This window comes from Quercus robur, chromosome 10 (assembly GCF_932294415.1).
Source record: "Quercus robur chromosome 10, dhQueRobu3.1, whole genome shotgun sequence".
NCBI classification, from domain to species: Eukaryota; Viridiplantae; Streptophyta; class Magnoliopsida; order Fagales; family Fagaceae; genus Quercus; species Quercus robur.
The window spans coordinates 44,883,621-44,891,671 of NC_065543.1; positions in this window are offsets into that span (position 1 = coordinate 44,883,621).

Genomic DNA, 8,051 nt, shown 5'->3' on the forward strand with positions numbered 1-8,051 from the left:
TCTCGGCAGCGCAAAGAACCCCTCTTGGGGCAAGTTGGGGCCCAATTGGGAGGGACCATACCGTGTCACATTCGTGGCCGGAATAGGCGCCTACTACCTAGAAGATTTGGATGAAAAAGCTGCACCTCGACCATGGAATGTAAATAACCTCAGGAGGTATTATTATTAATAAGAATGGCTTAGCATACGTTTTCTTTTATGACTATTTGCCGCTTGCCAGTCTACATTACAATTATTTATAAGTTTTAAACAGAACCCAAGTCCTGCATGGCTCCTCGGACCACAGACTTGGGGGAAATTAATACTTAAGCCGATTGTTTATAAGTTTTAAACAGAACCTAAGTCCTGCATGGCTCCTCGGACTACAGACTTGGGGGAAATTATTATTTAAGCCAACTATTTATAAGTTTTAAACAAAACCAAAGTCCTACATGGATCCTCGGACCACAGACTTTTGGGGAAGTTATTACTCATGACAGCTCATAGTTTTAAACAGAACCTAAGTCCTGCATGGCTCCTCGGACCACAGACTTTAGGGGAAATTATTACTCATGACAATTCATAGTTTTAAGCAGAACCTAAGTCCTGCCTGGCTCCTCGGACCACAGACTTTTGGGGAGATTATTACTTGTGATAGATTGGGAGATTATTACTTAAAGGAAATCACTTTTAATACATGCGCACAGTCTAGCACCATCGCGACCCTCAAATGCGCAACCCAAAAACCCATTTTCATTTTGACCGTTTGCCTGTATCTACCTCGTTGCAAATGTTTAAAAAAAGAGCGCTATTGACATACATTCATAGTAAGCAAGACGAACATTTTATATTAATATTCCGAGTACATTAAAAAGAGAGGTCCTTACAAAAGAATGAAAAAACAAGACAACTCTCATTAAAAAAAAAAAAAAAGCCTAAAAGGCTAAGCCTTAGCGGGAGAATCTTCTTTCTGCTCGGGCTGAAGAGGAGGAACCTCAATGGTAGAGTCTGTGGCAGGATCCTTAGCCACATCAAACACAAGGACGACATCAGGCACCGCCAGGTCTTGCTCCGAAGCGACTTGGGCTTCATCAGGGTTAGCTCGGATCTCCGGAGGATAGAAGATGCTCTCGGGCAGTCTTAGGGCCGAATCCGCAGGAACTCCTGCAGCGTCGAGAGCATGAGCTCATGAAATGTCGCAGTACTCTCTGCATACCTCAGGAATCTCCTCAGACAGCCTGGCCTCCGTCTCTTCGGCCCCAAGCTGGCGAGCAACATTCTTCTCAGCCTCTGTGGCCTCTCGGATCAGCTGGGCCTCCTCCTTTACCAGCCTCAGCTCATCCTCTACCTTTTGCAGGGCAGTCCTGAGATCCCGCACTACCTGCCTCTCGGTGGTGAGGTCAAGCTGCGTCGTGTACAGCTCTTTGCGCTGGTCCTCCGCCTGGGTCTCAGCACTCTTTAAACCAGCCTCTGCACTTTTGTGCCGGTTCTCCGACACCTTAAAGTCGTCCGTGAGTTTAAGGTGCTCGTGCTTGAGAGACCCCAAGGCTTTCTCCATCTCTGCCCGAGCCTGGGTCTCAGCCTCAACCCGACTTCGGCTATCGCGGCAAAACTCATCAGCCACGAACACCTGTTAGGTAATCTGCGAACGAAACAAGAGTGTTACAGAAATCTAACAAGATAGGAAAATCAATAGAACAGTAAAAGGATTACTTACCAACGCGAGATCCCTTTTTAGGGATAGGAAGAGCTCGGACTGAGTGCATCGCCTATAGGCCTCCATGTCCCGAGGAAGGAGTAAGGGTTGCTCTAAGGCATCCGCCACGTACCCTGCCCGGCCTCGGTTATACTCTCGGACCGAAGCATTGTAGGAGATGACAACCCTATCCAGCTCCAGCTTGGGGTTCCATACACGAGGGGAGGCGCGAACATCAGCAAGGTTCTCCTCATCCCGGTTCTCCGAGGAGTTACCCCTTCTGCTCCTTGGCGCCCGCGTGGTCTTTTGCTGCTTGGTCGGCTGGGCAACCATCTCACCCTCCTCAGGAGTGTCAACCGGCCTCTTCTTCTTCAGGTCCGGATTAACCTTAAGGCCAGGGTCCGAGACGCCCTGGGGGACCACAGGGGGAAGGGTTTTGACCTTTGATGGACTTGGTCCCTTCGATGGCTGAACCTTTGATGACTGACCTTTCCCCTGAGAGGACATCAGCTCCTTTAGAGACTTTCCCTTTCCTGCCATGGGCTCTACCTCTTCGTCTGAAGTATCGTCCGAGCAGATAACGATTGAGGGAACACCAACCGCGGAATGTTGGTCCTGCTCTGCTTCGGGATTAGAAAGCTCCACCAAGGGGTTTTGCTGAATTTCCTCCTCGAAGTAAAACTTGTCTATTTCTTCCTCAAGGGAGAGACGAGAGGATTCAGCTCCTTCTTCAACCAAAACAGCAGCACCAGGCTCGTTTACCGGAGGTAGCTGCTCTGCCAAGTAAGGATTTCTGACACCTGGCAACACCACTGGTGGCAAATCGTGGTCAGCTAGGAATCCGTCCTGGGACACGTCAATTCTAGCCAGCCTCGGACTGCCAGCCCTTATAGCGTGACCGATTGCCTGGAAAGCGCTGCTCAGAGGTTGATAGCCCAAAACCAGATGGGCCGCACGCAACTGTCCGTCCTCGGTAGTGTAAATCTCCGACCTGAGAAGATAGTTTAGCGCTGGCACGTTCACAAGGCTTAGCCGAGGAGCAACGTGAATTTTGTCTGCAAATAAATCAAGAAAAGTGAGGTTAGATCATGAAATTTTCCAATTACAAAGAAAGCAAGAAAAGTAACCCCTCAACACTAAATCCTTTCCCAAAAAGGACCAATCCTAAAAGCGCCGCACCTGGGTTTCCTGCCCGAGTTGGACAATGAATACCGTCGAACCACTCCCCAGAAGCAATAAGGAAGTCATTCTTCACGGTCTTATTGGAAACTGGAAGACAAGAGATCAACCTAACGTCCTCGTTCCGGGATTTAAGATAATACCCGTCATCCCCGAGGCGGTGACACTCGTACAGATAAGCCACATCGTGCCAAGTAAGGCCTAGATTCATCCGCTCATCTAAGACATCTACACAGCCTAGTATCTTGAACATATTTGGGGCACACTGATACGGCGTCAACCTATGGTTGAACAGGTATTCCCTTGTGATCCTACGCATGGGAAGTGTCATCCCTCCCTCTATGAAAGCAATCATGGGGATAACGACTTCTCCCTCAACTCTATCGGTCAATATTCCTTCAAGAGGACAGTGCCGCAGCCCAACCCTCGGGGGAATGTGGTATTTCGCCCTAAAGGCTTCCATAGCGGCAGGAGTTTTTACTAATTTTTCGAATCTACCCATCTGAACTGAACTGGGGAAATGAAAGTAAAGACTGAAAAGAAAAGTAGAGTCCGAGGAGGGAATCGAAACGGAGAGAAAAGCGAAATGTACTGGTACCTTCACAAAACGCTCAAGGGGACGCCTGGAAATCTCTCTTGGACGAAACGCTTCACAAAAGCGGCTACGGTGGTGTAACGGACGCAAGTGTTCGTGTATCTCTGGGATTCGATGGAGTTCTCTGGAGTCTTTTGAGGTTTGTGAAATGCAGATGAAAGAAGGAACTGAACCCCTCTGACGTCTTATATAGCCAGGAGGAGAGAGAAAAAATCACCCCTACCTAAAAATACGGGAAGAAGCGATGGCCGTTCGATCCACGCCAAGCCGTTGGATGAAGGGAACATAACGCCTCCAGAAGTTAATGGCCACGCCTCGTAAATTGTAGCGCGTCAAAAGTAACGGCCCGCACGCGCGCCCCACTATCTCCTTATTTCCCTCCACTCACAAACATCAAAACCCCGCTTTTCCCCTCGAAGGGAGGTAAAAACCGGAGTTTTGAGGGGCTATTGTGGGGCCCGGCCCAAAAATGATGGGCTATTCCAAGCTCAGGCCCGTCCGAGGAGCGTCTTGTCCAAAGAAAAGCCTCATATGAAGCACTATTCAACCCCAATAGCGCTAAGGAAACCTGTCCGAGGAGTAACTCCTCCTCGGACATCACGAAACTCAGACGAGGAACTTGCCCCAGCCATTTCAGCTCGTCTTCCCAACATATAAAACGAATTAAATTCAAAATATCTCACGGAAGGCTACCACCACATTAATTGCGCCCCAACCACCCTCTTGGCCGCATTAATGAGGAAAAGACTCCTGAACAGTACCGCCTTGGCCTCTGCAACTCACAAAGGGTCTGATGAGGGTGTCTGATGGGACAGGTGCTCAAGTGGATGCTTGGTTGATTAACAGGTGTAAGGCTAAGATGAAAAGAAGAAGAATATATAATGTAGTGAAGTCCCTCAAAGAAGGGGACTGCAAAACTGTATCAGGAACAGAAAAAGAAATAAAATCAGACTTGAGAAAGATCCATTCTGGTGTTTTCTATTTTCTTTTTGCAAACCATACTGCCCATGCATAAGACCGAACAAGTTCACTGAGGCCAAGTTCACTGAGGCCAAGTTCTTTGACCCATCCTCTACAAATAATTATTGTGGGTTGCGCTTTGGGCCAGGGCCTAATCAACACAAGTTGGGCCAGGAAAATCATGCAACCACAAATATAATATTTAATTTTCAGTTATTTTTTTTACTATTTTAATATATGGTAAGAGGGAAAGAGAAAAGACAAAACAAATGAATAAAATATTTATATACGGTTTTTTTATGGGATATTTATTATTTACACTGTTATTATAATTTTTTAAATAAAATGATAGCAGTGATTTTTGGGATTGAATATCCAAAATTTACATAAAATTGAGCTTTATGCATTGACGGCAAAGAATTCTATTGACTTAAAAAAACCTATCACTGTTTATAAAAAAAAAAAAAAAAAAAAAAAAAAACAGTAACCTGTCACTGTCAGCATCGCACGTTTTGAAAACAAAACAGCATAAAGACTATAAAGAGCTTGTTCTTTTGGCTACTGCCCGTCTGATGAGTTGTTCCGGCGGCGCCGGCTTATTTTCCGCCGATTCGTCCATCTCCGACGATCTTACCAGAAAACGGCTGAAAAAATGGCCGGAGCCGACGAACAGAACTCACTTGAACGTGGTTCGATTCGTGAACGGTAACATACCGGAAAATCTCGGATGGCAAGGTTGCGTAAACCCGGGGTCTTGGGTCGGGTAGTGAGATCCGACGTGGAATAAAGAACACCGTTCTTGGAAATAATATTATTGCGAGAGAGTGGAGAGAAACGAAAACGAACATCTAGCTACGCTGGATAGATGGTTTCGGCATGCGGGTTAGTTACCGTCCTTGAGGAGAGGACGGGAACCGGAGGCCAGTTCGGTCCGATAAAAAGGCCTAAAACCGGTTAAAAATCGGTTAAAACCGGTATAAATCGGTCAAAACCGGTAAAAATCTGAAATCAAAGGCAAATCTGGTTTTGCTTCCGGTTTGCCTTCGGCCCTGTTTTTAAAACCGTGCTGGGATGCCCCGCATTTTCATTCCAAAAACGCGCGTGAAAACTCGCTTTCATTCCCATTCAAATGGAAAGAAAACGCTAATATGATAACGCTAATATGATGGCCATGCGGCGAGTTTGGGTCGGTAGACCTGAACTACGTACCCCTAGGACTGATATTGGGTCGGTTCGGGTTTACTGTGACCCGAAACCCGATCCAATATAAATCGGGTATTGTTATCTAAAACCCGACCCGACCCGAAAAAGAGCGAACCCACGATTCTCCGCCACCTCGTCCGCCTTGCTGCACCAAAAAATCTTTTTTAGACTGCGGAGAGCACCTCCTCCGCCTTGCTGCACCAAAAAAACCTTTTTAGACTGTGGAGAGCACCTCTACCTCCGGCGCATCCTCCGCCTTGCTGCACCAAAAAAACCTTTTTAGACTGTGGAGAGCACCTCTACCTCCGGCGCAGCCATCGTCCTCCACCGCCGGCGCCTCCTCCGCCTTGCTGCACCAAAAAAACCTTTTTAGACTGTGGAGAGCACCTCCACCGCCGGCGCCTCGTCCGCAAGTGAGCTACTTAAATCTCATCTCCCTTTGTACAGTGTACCACATAACATGTAACTCTCACCGGCCGTGTCATCTTAATCATGATCAGATCAGACAGCTTGCGTATCAAGTATCGAGCCCGCCATGGTTAGTATATATAGTAAAGAAGAAAACGAAGACAGTAGACTAACCTGTCATGATTTCTAAGAGCAGCATCACTTTCGGAAATGATAATTGTCTCCGAGTCCGATTCAGATGTTGGGAGTCGGGGCCGCGAGTGCGCCATCCTTGGTGTGTTACGTGGTTTGCTTTTTTTTTTTTTCTTATCTTTTTTCTTTTTTTTTTGCCCTGAATTACGTGATTTGCTTCTTAGCACTATGCACACTACATAAAGGAATAGCCGAATGCTAAAAATGCTAGTGTTTGCTTCTTCACAAAAAAAAAAAAAAATGCTAATGTCACAGGAAGTGGCACAGTTTATTTGCTAATGCGAGGAGTTGTGTCATGTGTGTGGCGTAAAGGTGATAGTTTGTACTTTGTATCGGGAACAATGCGGTGACCCTAGCATTTTTCATAGGATATCTTGTTTATCAAATTTTCCTGATCATGCCACGTTGGAATCAAAAAGAAAAAATTGCAAAACAATATATTAACTAGTGGAAATGACAATACTAGCTCAAGCAGTTTTTCTCACACATGGTTCTACCCCATAAAACCTTGTAATATATTTGAGGTTTTCGGTGTTGATACATAATTATATATTAGGAATTCTGTTTTCATTGCAGGGTGATGTAACGACAGGCCAGCAGTGCTTATATAATATGTGAACTTCCTCAAAATTGCCCAGAGTCAGAGTTTTCAAGTCTCACTCTTCATTTGCTTGCATATAGCATCTTCTAAAATGAGTTGTACTGGAGCTAATCCAGAATTTGTAACAAGATAAAGAGGTGTGGCCGTTCTTGTCAAATAATAGGTATCTTTGTCTCAATAAAGAATATAAATCTGTATCCCTTTTTCAATCTCGCAACTATTTCATTTGTACAGCAATACATGTTTCAATTTTAGCTTCACATACATTTTTCAATTAATTTGAATAATTAAATAATCCAGTGAGTCAATGCTCTTATAGCGTATAATGATGTGATAATTCACTTTTGTTGGACAAGAAGGTCTACATGTTCATGGAAATGAGTTTCTGTTTGTATATCAGTTTTATCTGCTATCAGCAAAATTACTCTTGTATTACCAGCGATATTATGGTCATACTTCATACAAAACTTCATTTCATCTTCTACAGTTTGAATGTGTGCTCAGAATCTGATCATCCATTTCAAAAGGAAAATTAATTTGAGAAATAAAAGAAATTGAATAAGCTGTTGATTTGAAGATACATATACAGTACAACCCAACATGTCAACAATAGAAGGTTAATCATAGGACCTTTGATAAAACTTGATTAGAGGATGCATTCCCGAAATGATAGTAGATGGAACAATTGAGATATATGGTTCTGTTCCAAATTTGTAAGTTGTCTAGATGCCTGTGGATTATTAGATACTAGAGAGCTGGTTGAAGATTTTTAAGCCCCTTGTGATGTTAGAGGGATTGAGAACTCATAAGAATTACTTTTCTTTAGCTTAGCTTTGTAAATCAATGTGTTGGGTTATAGGGACTGAGACCCATCAAGAATTAGTTTTCTTTAGCTGAGCTTTGGAGTCATTGTTTTGGACACAAAGTTACCGTGTAGTTATAGAGTTTTGTTAGGACATTTCTTGGTTATGGCCTTTAAAATGATTTTGAAACTTGTTACAGTGACTGACATAAGTTGCCACTACAACTTAAATTACTGCCTCAGAGAACTCTTTTGGTAACTACAAACTTAAATTCGATATGAAATATTCAATTCAAGTCAGTATTGATCACCTTAACAAGCTGAAGTCGTCTCTATATCAGCTAAGAAAACAAATATGTTGGAACCTGTTCAAGGCGACAAATATCGCCAATACAAATCCAACATGGCCTCAGTAAAAGTTATTGGCAACCATACT